This window comes from Camellia sinensis, chromosome 9, assembly GCF_055761805.1.
Source record: "Camellia sinensis isolate YWXY chromosome 9, ASM5576180v1, whole genome shotgun sequence".
Taxonomy (NCBI): Eukaryota; Viridiplantae; Streptophyta; class Magnoliopsida; order Ericales; family Theaceae; genus Camellia; species Camellia sinensis.
In genome coordinates, this window is record NC_138969.1 from 153,278,254 (window position 1) to 153,298,803 (window position 20,550).

The window sequence follows — 20,550 nt, forward strand, 5'->3', positions numbered from 1 at the left end:
ATTGAACTCCACCTTCACCGGATCCGACCTTCAATGGCGTCGCCGAGCCGTCTAAGGAGCGGCGATCCAGAGGCGTTGATATTGGACACTGGTGGTGTTGTTGTTGCTGCAGATCTGCAAACTACACTGCATTGTGCCCCAACGTATATAGATCACAAAGGCACATCTTCACCCATAGTTTGGCAGCTAAGATTTATAGATAGATGGAGATTTGTCAGGCTATGAAGTGTTCAATCATTCTTGTAAACTAATGTCGGGTATTCTGGAGCCCATCCACCCATTCTCGTTCCCGGGCATCGGATTCACCTCGGTCGGTGGATTTTCCGGGTTTCGCATTCCAGCACGAATTTAGGGTGAAGATGAGGAGCACGACAGCATTTCCGACAAGTCGTCCTCTGCTTTCTCTGATTCATACCATTGATTTGAGCTCCAAAACCAAATCAATCTCTCTCTATCAGGTGAATATTTAATACTCATTTCTCTATTTCATTCAATTTTTCATGTATAGTCTATTGTTACATTGAATTTATGTTTCAGTACTCAATCATCAACCCATTGGAGCAACCAAGAATCAGCTATTATCACTGTTTCAGAGAGAGAGAGAAAAAGAGTTTGGTTAGTTTAATCCAATGGCTGCTCGTTACTGTGGGAAGAAGAAATCTGAGTGTGTTTTCAGGTTTTTCAATCCCGGTGTGCTTTCTATTTTGATTTTTTTAAAAGTGTGCACACAAACTGATTCTTATATATACATCCAACCTAGAGAAAATTCAAATTTCTCTGGGTTCAACGCAGAGAAAATTCAGCATCATCATACAAGCCTTGAGCCTTTGTATTTTCCCATCCTGCCATAAAACATCAATATCAGTTCCAGAGAAATTCAAAATTTCTTTGGAGATAAATTCAGAACTTCTCTGGATTTCTCTACTACTCTGTTCTCTCTCCCTCTCTCTAATTTTATAAACACACTTGTGTGCTTGTTTTTATGGAATTTGTTCTGGTATTGTCATAATCAATTTAGTGGGTATGTTAGTGAATGAGAGTGAGAGTGGTGGCAATGGTTCATGGTTGATAAATTCTGAAGTCGGAGACCAAACACATACACAAGTGAAGGAGGTTAAAATAGGTTTTTTTTCTTTTTCTGTTTTTAAAAATTCTCCACCTTCTTAGTAGTAGAATTTCTCAAATTTCTCTGGATTCAACCCAGAGAAATTTGAATTTTCTCTGGATTCAAGCTTCCAAGAGTTTTTGGCAATGGAACTGAATTTTCTCTGGGTTGAGAATTTTCTCTGGATTCAACCCAGAGAAAATTCAAATTTCTCTGGGTTCAAGCTTCCAAGAGTATTTGGCAATGGAACTGAATTTTCTCTGGGTTGAGAATTTTCTCTGGATTGAGAATTTCTCTGGTAATTTAGCTCACAAAACGTCTATTTCGATTATTTTTTTTCATTTGAACTGAATTTTAGGTCAAATATTCCAAGAAACTAAATGCAAATTCAAAGAAACTAAATGCAAATTCAATGTACACTCCCAACTCAGGCACAAAATAATTAACAAGTCAACTTGGTTGTTAACCACAACTTTACATTTTATTTTGGGCAGAGTACAAGAACAAGCAAAAGCATCAAACTGATAGTTTACAGAGAAACAAACTAAAGAAGAAGAAAGCTTGAGCAAGAAGTGTTGATCATGGCAGAAGGTGAAGACGAAGCTCCAGATATCAAGTCAACTCTTATGCTGATTGTTCTCATACTCATCATGGTGATTATGTGCATGCCACCTTCAAGGCAACGAGCTGTGTCCGTATACCGTTGCTGTTGAGAGATTTATCTCTGCAACTCATGTTTTTCATTTTCTCGTTCTTTAGTTTCTAGAACTGTACACCTCATTTTAGCTAGAATGAGAGGTAAATTTTAGACAGAATTGAATTTTCTCTGGTTTGGACCAGAGAATTTCTCTGGATTGAATTTTCTCTAGATTGAATTTTCTCTGGTTGAATTTTCTCTGGATCGAATTTTCTCTGGGACTGAAATTTCTCTGGATTGATGTTGAGGGACCTTAGACATCATGAAAATAGTTGATGTCCTTTATACTATAAAATCATAATATCAGGGACCTTTAAAAAAATACCCCTATTTTAAAATCATAAGAAATTAATATTTTGAGACGAGCAATTCTCAAACTAGCTCTTAAAATAAAGTGAGTGTTTGGAAAGTTATTATTTAGTAGGTTATTTTAGTTTTTGGTTATTTTAATAGGTTAAAATTTTTGTATTTGGGAACATAGTTGATTTTTTTATAGTTGGATATGATATTTGTGAGAAAAAATGTGAAATGATTATGGGTTTGATATGATATTTTGTCTTATTTACTATTTTAACGTATTTTATTATTTTGTGAATTTTAACCTAAAAACCCAAAAAAAAAAAAAAAAAAAAAAACCTTTTGCTGTTGTTTGGGGAGTGGGTCTGGGTGAGTTTAGGGTTAAAATAATCAAAAAAAATAAAATAAATTTTTTATTTTAATAAGATAAAATATCATATGTAACTCATAATTATTATATTTTTTCTCTTAAAAAATCAAAAAAAGTCAAAAGTCAATCCAAATCAAGTTTTTTAACTCCAACTAAAATAATTATAAAAAAAATTAAGAAGCCAACGCCCTTCGTTTGTCAAACACCTCCAAAGTAAAAAAAAAAACCAGTTTTGACATAGTTGTTTTTTGGAAAGTTAGGTCAAGCTTGGCAACTTTAATATAATTTATCTTTTTATTTTTTTATTTTTTTTTATCATATCATTTTTTTTTATTTTTTTGTATATTTTTTATAAAAAAATAAAAAGTTCACTTATTTAAATTATCTTAAATAACTTCGTAAAAAGTTGATTTTTGATTTTTTTAGCCAAAAAAATTAATTTTTTGAGTAGTAAATTAAATAAAAAAAATTAACATATTTTACTTAAAAAATTAAAAATTACTTTTTTGCTAGCTTATCAAAATGAGTGAGCCATAGAGTGGTCCATTATAAAAAGTAGACAGGGACAGGAAATAGAAATGGGCAAAGCTGGTAGACAGAGAGATCCTCCTTTCATGCATCAAGGATCCTCTAGAGTGAAATTTTTCTAAAATTTTTTAGAGTATTATATTGTGTGGTTAAGATTTACTGATAAATCACATCAATTTTTTTTGATGTGACTTGCCAGTAAATCTCAATCACACAATGTGACACTCTAAAAAACTTTAAAAAAAAATCACTCTAAAGGATCCTTGCTCCCTTTCATGATGGGACTGCTTCTGCAAAGGTCAAGTGTTGCGACTTGGTCAACAATTTCACACCCCAACACCAATACCAACTCCACACCACACCACTTCCCTTTATTTTACTCGTTCTTTCATTTAATTTATTTCCAACAATATTGTATAAAAAAATATTAAATAACCCCAAAATATATATATATATATATATATTTATAAAATTTATAAAATAATCACATCTCTACGTGAAAATTATGTAAAATATTTGATAGTTTTTTTTAAAAAAAAACTTGGCCTGATTTGGCATCCTAAAAAAAATTTAAAAAGTTAAAAAGTTATTAAAAAAATTAAAAAATTATCACTATTCACAAATTAAAAATATAAAAAAATTAATTTATACAATATTTTAATACAAACCAACCAGTTGACGTGACTAGTATTGAACTGATAGAAGTGCAATTATTGGGATGTCAAAGGGAGAAAAAAAAAGAAAATTAGGTATATATATTCATTAAATTAGAGGGTAATGTTGGGCTAGTGGGGGCTGTCATGGGTCTCGTTTTGATAATCTGAACCGTTCAATGTGTAGAACTCGTCAATTACTATATCCTTGTAAAAAATTACGTTGATAGGATATCGCTAACTAAATGATCAAATCAGTTTTGTATAAAAAATAGATAGTGTTATAGTTAACGGTTGAAAAAAAACTAAGACGATCAGATAGATATCAATATCTGATCACCGTGATTTTTTACAAGCATATAGTACTCGACAAGTTTTACACATTGAACGGTTCTAATTAGCAAAACAGGACCTGTGGTGGGCCCCCAAAGGTTGAACAACACCGTCCAATTTAAGCTAAAAAAGAAGGCAATCATTTCCTATCTCCTAACACACCCACTACTCTGCCAGACTGTATGGGTTACATCACTAACTTCTCCTATACACTTATTTATACAATTTTTTAATACATATTTTTTCATAAAAAGTCAAAAGGTTAACCCAAACATTTATATTTTTTTCTTCCAATTTTTAATCTAAAAAGATAAAAAAAAATACACTTATTTAAGACACTCCAAACAATTCCAGTATTACTCATATTACATACTCAAAAAATTATCCTAAAAAACATTATCAATAGATTATAAATATTTTAAGGCACTGTTTGACATGTGCTATTTATTTAGCGCATATTATTTTAACCTTCGTTTAGGATGTTAGTTAACTTTTAAATTTTTTAATTATTTTAATCTTGGGTTAAAAAGTCGTGTTTGTGATAAATTTTTTAGTTTTTTTTTTTTTTTACTTTTATAAGAGAAAAAATAAAATGATTTATGATTTAGGTGTGACATTTTGTCTTATTAATTTTTTAGTCTATTTTATCTTTTTATGTCTAAAATAGCCAAAAAAGAACTCATGCCAAACATAGTCTTAGCACATTATCTTATTTAGGTCACAATCATTTCATTTGGATGACATTGCCTTTCTATTACATCACTTCAAACCTAATCGATATTTCACTCTTTTTTTCTTATGTAAAAAGTCAAAATATATATTAATTTAGCACATGTCAAGTTGTTTGGCATCCCCTATATTAATATACTTTTTTTTTGAGTTACATCACCTCCATTTTTTTTATACATCTTTTTATAAAAGGATAAAAAATACTCCCTCCGTCCCATAATATTAGTCCCTTATTCTATTTTTCATTGTCCCAAAATATTAGTCCCTCTTCAAAAATCAAGTACAAAAATAATATAAATTTCCCATTTTGCCCTTCTTTTAAATTCATAAATAATATAAAAAGTACAATTATGACATTGATATTCTCAAAAAAGTGTACTATCAAAGGGTAATTTTGGAAAACTAACTTTTTAAAAGTACAATAATTGTACTACCAAAAAAAGTTGGATTCCCCAAAAGGGACCATTATTTTGGGACGGAGGGAGTATACTTATTTAACGTTGTTTGAAAATATATTTATGTCCATCACTTTATTTTGGAAATAACGTTGTTTGATAATGCACTAAATAAGTGTACTTATTTTATAAGTGCATTGGTGTTTGGAATAATATAATGATCTAAACAAGTGCATGTTTTGACTTTTTATAAAATATAAGTTGGATTTGGCTTGAGTTTGAAGTGATGTGATTTAAATAAGATGATGTGACTTAAATATGATAGTGATTTTTTGGCTTTTTTCAAACAAACCAAACCAATCCTAAATAAAAGTACTTTTTAACTTTTTATAAAAAAAAAATGTACAAAAAAAGAAAAAAAAATGTACAAAAAAAGAGTAAAAATTTGATGTGACTAAAAAAAGATAAAAAGATGAAAACTTATATTTTTTTTAGGTCATGTCAAATATTATCTCTCTACTTTTCTATGGCCCTATTTGGGAAGTAGATTTTTGGCTTTTTTTATGTTAAAATTTACAAAAAGACAAAATAAATTAAAATAATCGATAAAACAAAATATCATATCAAATTCATAATTATTTTACTTTTTCTCTCATAAGTTTCACATTTAACTATTAAAAAATCTAACCATTTTTCTAAATATAAAAATTTTAATTTATTAAAATAGTCAAAAACTAAATTAGCCAACTAAAATAACTAATTACTCAAACGTGGCCAGTATATCTTTACCTAAAAAATTAAAAAATACACTAAAATAAATAAGCACAAATAATACATAAAATTTTTCATTCATTTCACATCATGATCATGATGTGGTTTTTCATAACATACATGTATTTGTATGCTCAACATGTCATATCCCTCATCATATCATCATTATCATTAGACTGGAGGAGGGAGTTTAACGGCGCCGTTAAAACGGAGGCAATGATTGGGAGGCTGGGGAGGAAGCTTGCGCCCCAATTGGAGGACCGCCAACGCCGTCAGCGGCAGGTTTTACGGAATCGTTTCTCTCTTTAATGTGTGTGACGTGCCGTGAGTACAAGTATGTAGTAACAAAAAGTCCTAAAAACTTGAAGGAAAAAAAAAAAAAATTATCATGTTACATGCATTAATTAATATATATATTAATATATTTTAATTAATATTATATTATTATTATCGATTTTATTTATTATAAAATTTATAAATTTTTAAAATTATATCATATTATTTATTAATATATTAATTAACACATAAAATATTATTCGAAAAACAAACACGAAAACGTAAGACCGCTTCTGCTGCCGACATATTCACTAGTGAGGGGCGTGGGCCCCACACCCCGAAAAACACTTTTTGTAAGAACCCATGTGGGTCCCTAGGATATACATCAAAACTATACGTGTATAGATAGATGGATATAGATATAAATATATATATAGATGCACACAAACCTTGACTTGACGCGCTTGTTAGTGGGGTAGTCCATGGATATAGATATAGATTATAGCCTCCGTTCGACCATTTAATTTTTTTTTTTTTTTTTTTTTTTTTTTTTTTTTTATTTATTACAAACAAGGGTTGGTTAAGTTTGTAAAGTTTGTTTCCTTCGCCCATTTGACTTAGGTTCAAGTCCCGCTATCGATAGTTCTTTGTTGATGGGCGATATTACGTAACGCTTTCCCTGGATCTAAAATGGGATAGCCTCCCCTCCTCCTAAACTTTTTTTTGAATAAAAAAAAAAAAAGTTTATGGTTTTTTTTTATTATTTTAATCATAAAAGATAAAATATGTTATTTTAATCATAATAAACAAAACATCATATCTAATCCATAATCATTATACTCTTCTCTTACAAAAAAAATCAAAAAAATTCAAAAATCCAAAAAGCCCTTCCCAAACTAAGCTTTTTACTCCAAAACTAAAATAGTCAAAAAAGTAAAAAAGCTCCCAAATGAAGCCTAAGTTAAAATTTATGAGACTTTAGCCTAAGTTAAAATTTATAAAAAGATAAAATAATTAATAAGATAAAATATCACATTAAATTTATAATTATTTATTTTTTTTTCAAATATCATATTTAATTATAAAAAAAAATCTAATTATTTTTTTAAATATAAAAATTTTAACTTATTAAAATAATAACTCCCTAAACACTCACATGCACACAACCTTGACTTGGCGCGCTTGTTAGTGGTATTCCATTTCATTCTGAGTTCGTTTTTGGAAATTATTTAGCCTCCGTTTGGGAAGTGGGTTGGCTTTTTGAATTTTTGGCTTTTTTAGCTATTTTAGCCTGGGCTAAAAAGTTTGGTTTGGGAAGGGCTTTTTGGCTTTTTGACTTTTTTGACTTTTTTTGTGAGAGAAGAATGTAATGATTATAGGTTGGATGCGATGTTTTGTTTGTTATGGCTAAAATAGCCTATTTTGTTTTTTGTGGCTAAAATAGCCAAAACAACCTGAAAAAGCCCTTGCCAAACACAGGCTAGTGTGTTTGGTTTGAGTTTTTTGAATTAAATTTCTTAATTTTCGTATTTTTTTATTTTTAGTAAATATTTTTAAAATTTTAAATATATTTTTTATTTTTTATATGCATCTTACTTAAATATATCTAAAAAATAAAAAATTTATGAAAAAATATTTTAAAAAATTAATAAATACATAAAAATTTAAAAAATGTACTGAATTCTTATATTTTTTATATTTTTGGTATTTAGTGAATTTATAAAAGATTTTTTTTATATTTTTTTACTTTTTAGGTGTATTTATGTTAAGTGTGTCTAAAAAGTAAAAAAATTGCTTAAAATATTAAAAAAATTCAGTAAAAACAAAAAAACACGAAAAATAAGAAAGTAGAATTTTTTGAAAAGTGTTTTTTAAAAAGTGAAAACAAGCAATTTTTTTGATTATTTTAATTTGGTTAATAATAATGTTAGGGACTACTAATTAGTGCTACCACTAATGATGTGACAGTGGGTCTCACCCACTACCATAGTGTGTGTTGTGCCTTTTTTTTTATTTTCCACCTCGCTAGTGGTCATTTTTGTTTGGTTAAAAAAAATGTGTTTGAAAAGACAGTTAGGTTAAAATAGTCTATTAAAAATAAAACAAGTTAAAATAATTAATAAGATAAAATATCATATTCAATTCATAATCATTTTATTTTTTCGCTTATAACTTTCAAATCAACTAAAGAAAACAAGCTATCTTTTTAAATCCAACTATTTTAGTCAGGCTAAATTGCACTGCCACCTCCTAAGAATTCTGTCTTATACAGATTTTTTCTTCACATTTGAAAAACTACATCCCCCTCTCCTGAGATTTGTAATCTCATTACAAATTACCCCTGGATTGCTAATGTCATATCCTAAAATTTTCTAAATGACTATTTTGCCATTTTTCTACCATTTCTTCTTGCTATCATCATTGCTACATTCTACAATTTTTTATAATTAAATTCTATCTGAACATATTCTTATTGAGTAATAATATACAAACATAAATTTTATATAGAATTTTCAAACACAAGGAAGCTTATTTGGTTTGTTTTTGAGAAAAAAAAATTTAGAAAAAAAATTCTAAAATTTTGTTTGGTTTAGTGATTTTAGAAAAATATTTTCAAAATCACTTTTTATCTCTTACACATCAACCAATCACTTTTTCTGTCTCCTCTCTTCTTCTCAATCAATTTTTTTCTCACACACATCTACTCAACTACAACAAAATATCAAATCATCCCAAACTCATACACTCCAAAACTATTTCTAAAATATACAACCAAACAAATCAAAAAAAAAAATCTAAACTTTTTTTCCGAGATTTTTTTTGAAAATTTATCTCTAAAAATCAAAACAAACACACCCAATGATATAACTTAATGGTGACCTTTCATTTTAAAACAAAACACACATAAACATAATTTATATTTATAATAATATCACTATCACAATATTTTTATGATATTCTTTTCTATAAATTTTTATATATGAATATAATTTTTTATTTTTATTTCTAATATTATTTCTAGATTAGATCAATAATCTAGATATATTTAAAAACTATAACATTTGTACAAAAAAAAATTTTAAAAAAAATCATTGAATCCAACAAAATAAGTAATGTATTGAACTATTGTATTTTTTTTTTATTTTTTTTTTGTATTTCTTGAATTTTAAAAAAAAAATCACAAAATATTATACTTCTTAAGTATATCTAGATTAGGTGTATCTAAAAAAAAAATAATTACTAAAATATTAAAAAAATTCAATGAAAAAACACAAAAAATAATAAAATAATTAAAAATCCTCAATTTTTTGTGTGAGTTAAACCAAAGAAAATTATTGTTATTTTTTTTTGAAATGACATGTATAAAATATTTATATTATTTTATTATTTTATATGTATAAAGGCTAGGGATTAAATATGTCATTTTAATCTGATAGTGGGTAAGTGTAATTTTTCAAATGCGAGGGAAAGATCTGTATTAAACAAAACCTCAGGGGTGTCAATGTAATTTACCTCAGGATAAATTAGTCAAAAATTCAAGTAGCCAACTACAATGTAACGCCCTCAAAAATATACCCAAAATCATGCATTCATGATACAAAAAGAGATATCATATTACCAACATCAGAATATTCTTACAAGAAATATTATATGTTGACAACAAAAGTAAATGCCCTATAGGCTTACAACTTTTCAAGTCAACACTTGGGTTCAACAAAAATAAAGTTCTAACTCTTTACACAAAATAAGCCCATAGCTTGATATACATGTAATATATAAAAAGAGAACAACCAAAAAAGCTATCAGCCTCAAGCCTCCCAAGCTACGTCATTGAAGGTGGCATATCACCTGAACCTGAAAATGATGTCCCATATAGGGTGAGCCAACGCCCAGAAGAGATATGCTAAACATAATATGAGCAATAACTAAAACATTAGTATTTGATAAATGTTTAACTAATATAAACCAATATACAGCACTACCTAATTCCATAACAGATATGTCCATGTTTCATTTCATTTTCCTTTACTTAGCAATTTCGATTTATAAACGTGGCTCAGAACCTGGCCAAACAATTCCCATGAGACTACAGCTCATGTCAGAAACCTTTCCAATATCAACAATTTAAATGAGATTATAACTCATAGTAAAACACTTCCACACTTCACGATTCACATGAGATAGCGACTCATAATAAGACACTTCCATACTTCACAAATGATACACAGATTTGCTGTATCAATAGAGTCCATCCTCTATCTCCTCCCACATAACGTCCGGTTTAGGAGTCCATCCCCTATCTCCTCCCAAACCGTGGAGTACATCCACTATCTCCTCTCATACAATACAATGTATACAAATACTTATCATATACAAGATCAATCAATACACATATTCGATGTACTATTCCAACCGTCATATTCAATGACATATTCAACGTGATTAGTTTCAGTTCTCCCTAATCAACATACAGTGTCTACAACAATCAAGACGATAACCGATAGCCCAAAGCAATTATTTCTAAACAGATAATAAATGCATCAACAGATAAATTATCAATATTTTCAAAAGTGAGTAATTAATCAATCTAACTCCACCATTCTTTCTCATAACTTCTCAACTTCACTATTTCCAAGCCAATTTCATTATTTCACAATGAAAGTAATTAATCACGCTAATGACCCAATAAATTCCAAATATGGCATTTTTCCCAATATTGACCCAAAGGTCCAAATATCATTAATAAACGTTCATAACCTCATTTTGAGACCTACATTCACATATATAGTTCAAAATGAACAAAACCCCTCTTTTCAATATTTCAAACCTCAAACCCTAACTTCTCAACTCAAACCATTTATACAAAATGCCCAACATCTATGTTAAAGATCATAAAAATGAATAGTTATCCCTACCTCAAGAGATGAGACCAAATGGAGAAGATGGAGAATTTCAAAGGTGCTCCAAATCTCAAGATTTTCGTATCAAAATGAAGAGCAAGTCAAACCCCACACTTTTTACAAAAGGACAATGGTGGAAGATCACTCAAACTAGATCAAACCTTAGAGAGAAGTTGAAGTTTAGGGTGAGGAGCTCTCCAATGGAGGTTTTGAAAAGTTAGAGAGAGAAAAGGCACCAAAAAAGTGATCCAAAAAGTCAAAATTCGAACTGATATACAAACAGATCCGCTCGAGCGTGGGATTCCCCGCTCGAGCGTCAGACACAGACTTACGCTCGAGCGTCAAAAGCGCCGCTCGAGCGCCGGATGCACACTTCCAGAAGTTTTGCAGTCGATGATCCCCGCTCGAGCGTGAAAGTGGACGCTCGAGCGTCCAACGACCTGCAGAACAAAATATTGAGAGATGGAAAATCACGTTCGAGCGTCAAAATGCCCACTCAAGTGGAGAAGCAAAAACAAAAGGGTCAGCTCGAGTGTCAAAAGCCCCGCTCGAGCGTGGAGGCCAAAATCTGGACATCAACTTTTGGTTTCTAAACACAACTAACTTGTTCTAAACCTGCCTAACACAACCCAAGACTCAAATATAAAGAGTAAAGGATGGAAATGAGAATATGACCATAACACATCCACGGAATCGAGTCTGGAATACAATTAAACAAGAAAAGGGAAAACCGGGATTGCTATAACCTCCCTCCTTAAGGAATTTCGTCCTCGAAATTAGATACAGGTTTCAAAAATATGATTTCTCAATTCTCAATAATATTACAATTCAATACTCAACAACTTGACCCATTACATGATTATAATGTTTTACAATGTTTAACAATTTTCATAAACCAAAACATATGCAATGTTTTACAACTTAAGACATATTCAATGCTCTTAAAGTTCATCAATACAACAAAATTCCCAATACATGATTACATATTAACGAACAAGTCCGGATATTTCTCACGGACCTCCAACTCACGTTCCCAAGTGGCTTCCTCCACTCCGTGATGTTTCCACAAAACCTTTACCAAAGATATCGTCTCGCCTCGCAAAACTTGTTCCCACCTATCAAAGACCCGCACCGGTCTCTCCTCATATGAGGCATCCTTATCTACCTCTAAGTCGGTCCAATCCAACACATGCGATGGATCCGGCTCGTACCTCCGAAACATATTAACATGAAACACATCATGCACTCCGGACAACTGCGGCGGTAAAGCTAAACGGTATGCAACCTCCCCAACCCTCTCAAGGATCTCAAAGGGACCAATAAACTGAGGGAACAACTTTCCACTCTTCCCAAACCTCATCGAACCCCGCCTAGGTGATATTTTTAGAAAGACGTGATCACCCACCTCAAATGCCAAAGGCCTCCTCCTACGGTCGGCATAACTCTTTTGGCGACTCTAGGCTGTAACAAGCCTCCTACGGATAAGCTTAACTTTCTCCGTTGTCTCCCAAACCAACTCCGAGCCCAGCAAAGGTGCGTCACCCACTTCGGCCCAACACACCGGAGACCTACAAAGTCAGCCATACAAGGCCTCAAACGGTGCCATACCGATACTCGACTGGAAACAGTTATTGTAGGCAAATTCCACCAAGGGCAAGTGCCTTTCCCACGACCCACTAAAGTTAAGAACACAACCTCGAAGCATATCCTCAAGGATCTGTACAGTACGCTCGGACTGCCCGTCAGTCTAAGGATGATAAGCCATGCTAAAGGTCAATCTAGTGCCCAAGGCACTCTACAAACTCTGCCACAACTTAGCCGTAAAACACAGATCTCTATCTGAGGCGATTAACACTGGGACCCCCTGCAACCTCACTATGTCCCGAACATACAAGTCGGCAAGATGATCTACCAAATCTCTCACGCGCATAGGAATAAAGTGAGCCTACTTAGTCAACTGGTCTACAACCACCCAAATGGCATCACCACCCCGCTGAGTCCTTGGAAGACCTACAACGAAGTCCACAGTGACATGCTCCCACTTCTACTCGGCAATAGACAAGGGTTGCAACAAACCTGCTGGCCTCTAATGTTCGGCCTTCACTTGCTGACAAGTAAGGCACTTAAACACAAAAACGGCCACATCTTTCTTCATACCCCGCCACCAAAACTGGCGACCCAGATCACGATATATCTTAGTGCCTCCCGGATGCACCGCAAGGCGTGAATGGTGAAACTCTCGGGGTACCTCCTCTCGGCAAGATTCCGGCACAAACAAACGGTCTCGGTATCTCACACTCAGGTCGGGATACACAACCAAACCCTTCTCAGCCTTCCCACTGGAGATCTTTTCTCGGAGGGATTCTATCTCAAGGTCACCTTTCTGTACCTCTAACACTCGATTCACAAGTGTAGGCTGCGCAACTACAAAAACAAAGCCGCAGACTCAACAGATTCACCCAGAAGCAAATCAAACTCGCCAAGTGCACCCAACATTTCCCACTCCCGGATGGCTATACAAGCTACATCACTAATGGATTTTCTACTAAGGGCATCGGCCACAACATTGGCCTTTCCCGGGTGATAATGCAACTCAAAGTCATAATCCTCAATAAATTCCATCTATCTTCTCTGCCTCAAATTCAAGTCTCTCTGTGTAAACAGATACTTCAAACTCTTATGATCCGAGAACACCTCGAACCTCTCACCATAAAGGTAATGCCTCCAAATCTTCAAGGCAAAAACCACAGCTGCTAACTCTAGGTCATGGGTAGGGTAATTTCTCTCATGTATCTTCAACTGCCGTAAGCCATAGGCTACCACTTTTCCCTCTTGCATCAACACACAACCCAAACCCTCTTGTGAGGCATCACAATAAACCACATAACCCAAACCTCTCTCCGGAATAATCAAAACCGGGGCGGTGGTAAGTCTAACTTTCAGCTCTTGGAACGAATTTTCACAAGTCTCACTCCATACAAATTTGACCCCTTTCCGCGTCAATCTAGTCAACGGCGAAACTAGCCTGGAGAAATCTCTCACAAACCGGCAATAGTACCCAACTAATCCCAGAAAACTGCGGATCTCAAAAACACTCTTAGGCTGTGCCCAATCCTACACTGCCTCTATCTTGGATGTATCAACAGACATCCCTTCCCCAGAGACCACATGACCTACAAATTTAACCTCTCCTGGCCAAAACTCACACTTCCCAAACTTCGCATACAGCTTATGGGCTCTAAGCAACTCAAGCACCACTCTCAAGTGTTCCCCGTGCTCCTACTCCGAAGGTGAATAAATCAAAATGTCGTCCACAAAGATGACCACAAAGCGATCTAAAAACTCCCGGAATATCTAGTTCATCAAGTCTATAAACACTGCCGGTGCATTGGTGAGCCCAAAAGGCATCACTAGAAACTCATAGTGGCCATACCATGTACGGAATGCCGTCTTCGAGATATCCTCCCCCCTGACCCTCAACTGGTAGTAACCCGATCTCAAGTCTATCTTAGAGAAATAGCGGGACCCCTTCAACTGGTCAAATATATTATTTATACGGGGCATAGGGTATTTATTCTTAACCGTAGCCCGATTCAATTTCTGGTAATCAATGCAAAGTCTCAAAGCCCCATCTTTCTTTTTAGTAAAGAGGGCCGGTGCTCCCACGACAAAGTACTAAGGCGAATGAAGCCCTTATCTAGCAATTCTTGGAGTTGAATCTTCAACTCACTCAACTCGGCTGGGCAAAACGATACGGTGCCATAGAAATCGGTGTCGTACCGGACACTAAATCAATAGAGAATTCTACCTCTCGATAGGGTGGTAAACTAACAAGGTCCTCGAGAAAGACGTCCGAGTACTCACAAACCACTCTCGGCAATACAGTCTGGGTCTCATCACACTCACTACTCATAAAGCTAGCGAGAAGACCACTAAGCTCACTCCGCCCTCGCGGATTATATAGCGCTGGCAACACTCTACCAACCCGATCCCCCAAGAAATAGAAACAATCCCCGCTCAAGGTACATACAGTGACCCTCTGGCGGTAACAATCAATAACAGCTCGGTATGACAATAACCAGTCCATACCCAAAATCACATCAAAATCCAACATAGCCATAACTACAAAAGAAAATGGAAGTCGGCAGTCGGCGACCTCTATATCACAGCCCCGACACCCTTGTTTCAAAATTAACTCACCCCCAACAGGTGATACAACACAAATAGGAGATGCTAGTTGTGCCAACTCCAACCCCAAAATAGATGCAAATGCAACAGATATAAAGGAATAGGATGCACCCGTATCAATCAACACATTGGCAACTGAGTTGCAAAACAAAAAGGTACCTCTCACAACAAATGGAGCCGATACAAGATCTTGCGCGGTAACAGTATACACGTGCCCTGAAGGTCTCTAGTCTACCTGCTCACCTCTCGGAGCAAAAGACTGCTGCACAGACTGAGACGATGAAGCCCCCTGATTGGCCCTTGAGGCCTGAACTGACTGTGCGGGCTGAAAACTCTACATCTGCCTCAAACCAGACGCACCCGATGTGCCACTCAACTGCGGGCAACACCTCTTCAGGTGCCCCGCCTGACCACACTGGTAACAAGAGAGCGGCTGGCCTCTGCCCTGACTCTGGCTCTGAGGTTGAGCCAAAGATGAAGCTGCTCTCTGCCCTCTTCCCCTCTGCGGGCAAACTGGAGACTTGTGGCCCAGCTGATCACATTTGTAACAGGTAATGTCTCTCTGACTGTATTTCCCAGAACCTGCACTCGGCACTGGAAAGGTAAATCTCGCTAAAGCACCCTGGGACTGCTGAGGATTAGAACCCCTCTGCCTCCTGCCATCCCCCTGGACATCCTGACTCCTCTTGGAGCCCCTCAACCTCTCCTCCTCCTCGTGCATAATAGTCTCCATATGGGCCTCGATATCCACAAGGCGTCCATACACTCGAGTCATGGGCCCAACAACCCTAACCTTGAGTCCGTGCCTCAACTTCCTCTAGAACTCAAGACAACGGCATTCCTCAGATGCCACTAGTTCAGGTGCAAACCTGGATAAACTGGTAAATGTGGCCTCAAACTCGGCCACTGATGAACTCAGCAGCTTAAGCTGACAGAATTGATCTCTCAACTTTTCCCTGACAGCGGGAGACAAAAATTTCTCCTGGAAAGCGTCAACGAAAGCCTTCTAAGTCCCACCGATACGGCCCCGAACAAACTTCCACCACTGACCTGCGTCTCCCTTTAGTTGGAAAGATGCCAAGATCACCTTCAAAGCCCCGTCTTCGATGCCAAGCATCTCAAACGTCTTAGTCATCTACTCAAGCCATTCATCAGCCTTCAGTGGCTCTTTCGGATCGCCCACAAACTCGTCTGGGTTAGACCGGAAGAACTCCCTCTTTAGAAAGGAAGGCCCTGCCTCAACTATATGGGCCTGGGCTTGATTCTCAGCCCTGAGAATGTCCATAAATTCCCTCAAAGCTCCTATCATCTCGAGGGCTAAGGCACCCATGGCCTGTTGACTTACTAGCTCGGCCACATTGGCCTGACCAACACCCTCCTGCTGCGCCGAAATCTCATCCGGTATAGGCATCTCCTGCCTCTTAGGCCTACCTCGCCTACCACCACGTCCTCGTCCTGACATCCTAATAAAGGTAACGAAGAACATTAGCACATTCACAAATGTGCAGAAGCTATAACACTCACATCCTAATGCAATGGACAACAGTAACTCACTCCACGTAAGAACATAATCACATAAGCACTTACGAATTTCATTTCCGGATAATGACAGTCCCGAGGCGTTGCTAGAGTTCCGGTTAGAAACAGTATTGATCAGGTGCTTTTCCAACAAGACTCCCAGAAACCCAAGGATCCAATCAACATCCTAAAAACTAAATCTCATACTCATATAGTCATATAAACATGTTATCAAGCAAACATATAACATCATGCATAAGTCTCTAATAAGCGAGGCAAACCCATTGTGGTACTAACCACTTCCCGCATACCCAAGGTATTCGAACTCGGTACGCTCTGATACCAAGTTGTAACGCCCTCAAAAATAAACCCAAAATCATACATTTATGATACAAAAAGAGATATCATATTACCAACATCAGAGTATTTTTACAAGAAATATTACATGTTGACAACAAAAGTAAATGCCCTATAGGCTTACAACTTTTCAAGTCAACACTTGGATTCAACAAAAATAAAGATCTAACTCTTTACACAAAATAAGCCCATGGCTTGATATACATGTAATATACAAAAGAGAACAACCAAAAAAGCTATCAGCCTCAAGCCTCCCAAGCTACGTCTTTGGAGGTGGCATATCACCTGAACCTGAAAATGATGTCCCATATAAGGTGAGTCAACGCCCAGAAAAGATATGCTAAACATAATATGAGCAATAACTAAATCATTAGTATTTGATAAATGTTTAACTAATATAAACCAACATACAGCACAACCCAATTCCATAACAGATATGTCCATGTTTCATTTCATTTTCCTTTACTTAGCAATTTCGATTTATAAACGTGGCTCAGAACCTGGCCAAACAATTCCCATGAGACTACAGCTCATGTCAGAAACCTTTCCAATATCAACAATTCAAATGAGATTATAACTCATAATAAAACACTTCCATACTTCACGATTCACATGAGATAGCAAGTCATAATAAAACACTTTCATACTTCACAAATGATACACAGATTTGCTGTATTAATGGAGTCCATCCCCTATCTCCTCCCACATAACGTCCGGTTTAGGAGTCCATCCCTATCTCCTCCCAAATCGTGGAGTACATCCATTATCTCCTCCCACACGATGCAATATATATAAACACTTATCATACATAAGATCAATCAATACATATATTCGATGTATTATTCAAACCGTCACATTCAATGACATATTCAACATGATTAGTTTCAGTTCTCCCTAATTAACATACAGTGTCTACAACAATCAAGACTATCCTCCACCGATAGCCCAAAGTAATTATTTCTAAACAGATAATAAATGCATCAACAGATAAATTATCAATATTTTCAAAAGTGAGTGATTAATCATTCCACCATTCTTTCTCATAACTTCTCAATTTCACTATTTCCAAGCCAATTTCATTATTTCACAATAAAAGTAATTAATCACGCTAATGACCCAATAAAGTCCAAATATGAGATTTTTCCCATTTTTTCCAATATTGACCCAAAGGTCCAAATATCATTAATAAACGTTCATAACCTCATTTTGAGACCAACATTTACATATATAGTTCAAAAGGAACAAAACCCCTATTATCAATATTTCAAACCTCAAACCCTAACTAATCAAATCAAACCATTTATACAAAATGCCCAACATCTATGTTAAAGATCATAAAAATGAATAGTTATCCCTACCTCAAGAGATGAGACCAAATGGAGAAGATGGAGAATTTCAAAGATGCTCCAAATCTCAAGATTTTTGGATCAAAATGAAGAGCAAGCCAAACCCCACACTTTTTACAAAGGGACAAGGGTGGAAGATCACTCAAACTAGATCAAACCTTAGAGAGAAGTTGAAGTTTAGGGTGAGGAGCTCTCCAATGGAGGTTTTGAAAAGTTAGAGAGAGAAAAGGCACCAAAAAAGTGATCCAAAAAGTTGAAATTCGGACTAATATACAAACAGGTCTACTCGAGCGTGGGATTCCCCGCTCGAGCGTCAAAAGCGCCGCTCGAGCGCCAAATGCACACTTCTAGAAGTTTTACAATTGATGATCCCCGCTCGAGCGTGAAAGTGGACGCTTGAGCATTCAACGACCTGTAGAACAAAATACTGAGAGATGGAAAATCACGCTCGAGCGTTAAAACGCCCACTCGAGCGGAGAAGCAAAAACAAAAGGGTCCGCTCGAGCGTGGAGGCCAAAATCTAGGCATCAACTTTTGGTTTCTAAACACAACCAACCTGCTCCAAACCTGCCTAACACAACCCAAGACTCAAATATAAAGAGTAAAGGATAGAAATGAGAATATGACTATAACACATCCACGGAACCGAGTCCGGAATACAATTAAACAAGAAAAGGGAAAACCGAGATCGCTATAACCTCCCCCCTTAAGGAATTTCATCCCCGAAATTAGATACAGGTTTCAAAAATATGATTTCTCAATTCTCAATAATATTACAATTCAATACTCAACAACTTGACCCATTACCGGTCATCCCATCTCTTTTCAAGAGGCGAATTACAACATATGCTACAAGATGCATTATCAATATGCATTCCTTGAATTTCAACAAATTCCAATACCATGTTCCATAATTCTATAACATATTCAATGCCAACAATATATTTGCATTTTCGAACATAATTAACATATGCAAAGTTAAAGTAAACTTCTATTTTTTTTTCAAGGCATATTCAACAATTTCCATAAACCAAAACATATACAATGTTTTACAACTTAAGACATATTTAATGCTCTTAAAGTTCATCAATACAACAAAATTCCCAATACATGATTACATGTTAACGAACAAGTCCGGATATTTCTCACGGACCTCCAACTCACGTTCCCAAGCGGCTTCCTCCACTCCGTGATGTTTCCACAAAACCTTTACCAAAGGTATCGTCTTGCCTCGCAAGACTTGTTCCCACCTATTCAAGACCCGCACCGGTCTCTCCTCATACGAGGCATCATCATCTACCTCTAAGTCGGTCCAATCCAATACATGCGATGGATCCGGCTCGTACTTCTGAAGCATATTAACATGAAATACGTCACGTACTCCGGACAACTGCAGTGGTAAAGCTAAATGGTATGCCACCTCCCCAACCCTCTCAAGGATCTCAAAAGGACCAATAAACCGAGGGCACAACATCCCACTCTTCCCAAACCTCATCAAACCCCGCCTAAGTGATATTTTTAGAAAGACGTGATCACCCACCTCAAATGCTAAAGGCCTCCTCCTACGGTCGGCAAAACTCTTTTGGCGACTCTGGGCTGTAACAAGCCTCCTACGGATAAGCTCAACTTTCTCCGTTGTCTCCCGAACCAACTCCGGGCCCAACAAAGGTGCGTCACGCACCTCGGCCCAACACACCGGAGACCTACAAGGTTGGCCATACAAGGCCTCAAACGGTGCGATACCGATACTCGACTGGAAACTGTTGTTGTAGGCAAATTCCACCAAGGGCAAGTGTCTCTCCCACGACCCACTAAAGTCAAGAACACAACCTCGAAGCATATCCTCAAGGATCTGTACAGTACGCTCGGACTGCCCGTCAGTCTGAGGATGATAAGCTATGCTAAAGGTCAACCTAGTGCCCAAGGCACTCTGCAAACTCTGCCATAACCTAGTAGTAAAACGCGGATCTCTATCTGACACGATCGACACTGGGACCCCGTGCAACCTCACTATGTCCCAAACATACAAGTCGGCAAGATAATCTACCGAATCTCTCACGCGCATAGGAATAAAGTGCGCTGACTT

General features: G+C 35.7%; 1 long non-coding RNA gene across 1 annotated transcript; it reads left to right on the forward strand.

The window, feature by feature from the left end:
• The first annotated feature begins 333 nt into the window (after positions 1-333).
• On the forward strand, positions 334-1,997 carry LOC145798805 (uncharacterized). Its single transcript, XR_014340451.1, has 3 exons — positions 334-458; positions 538-676; positions 1,600-1,997. It is a non-coding gene; the product is annotated as an uncharacterized LOC145798805 (long non-coding RNA).
• Positions 1,998-20,550: the final 18,553 nt, after the last annotated feature.